The sequence below is a fragment of the Halyomorpha halys genome, unplaced genomic scaffold (assembly GCF_000696795.3).
Source record: "Halyomorpha halys isolate HHAL.00 unplaced genomic scaffold, Hhal_1.1 Scaffold890.1, whole genome shotgun sequence".
NCBI lineage: Eukaryota > Metazoa > Arthropoda > Insecta > Hemiptera > Pentatomidae > Halyomorpha > Halyomorpha halys.
Window position 1 is genome coordinate 453,043 of NW_027106803.1, and position 750 is coordinate 453,792.

The window sequence follows — 750 nt, forward strand, 5'->3', positions numbered from 1 at the left end:
CTACATACTAAAAACTAAAACTAAAACTAAAGAGTGTCCTTTCACTTCATTTCAAAGGTCGGTACATCATTGGCTACGAGGGTGGAGGTCCTGCCAGCGTACTGGAGGGGGCGCTGGTGTCAGTGATTAGAAGAGTGGATTGGTCAGATGTTTGAGGGAGTCGAAGAACTTGACATGCCTCCGACCAATGAACTCTGGTACTGTAGGTAGTTCGAGGAGCTGATGTAGTTCCGGAGGCTTCTTCTTCTTCCACGATGTAATGCGGACCATCATCCGCAGCATACTATCCTGGAATCCCTGAAGGTGGCGCTGCGTGCCGTCAGTGAGGTATGTGAAGAGTGGTGCTCCGTAGAGAAGTGCCGGCCCGTTCCATTCCATTGACGTGTGGAGTTCCGCAGGGAGCGGTTCTATCGCCAGTGCTCTTTTCAATTTATACCGCTGATGTAGTTGGTGCAAATTACAAACTAGCTACAGTCGGCGCCTATGCCGACGACATCGCCATCTACAGCAGCAGTATGAACCCGAAACATGCCCTAGGGCGAGCCGGAGCGGTCTGCAAAGAAATTGTTCAACGCCTGGGTAATTTAAACATCACCATGAACCCAGCTAAGACAGACTGCGTTGTGTTCGCTCAGCAACAGTACAAGCGATCGACTCTCCCGAAGATGCTTAAACTTGACAACACCATCATTTCCCCTTCAAACTCTATAGTATATCTGGGCGTGAAGATGGACCGTCATCTCAAGTTCT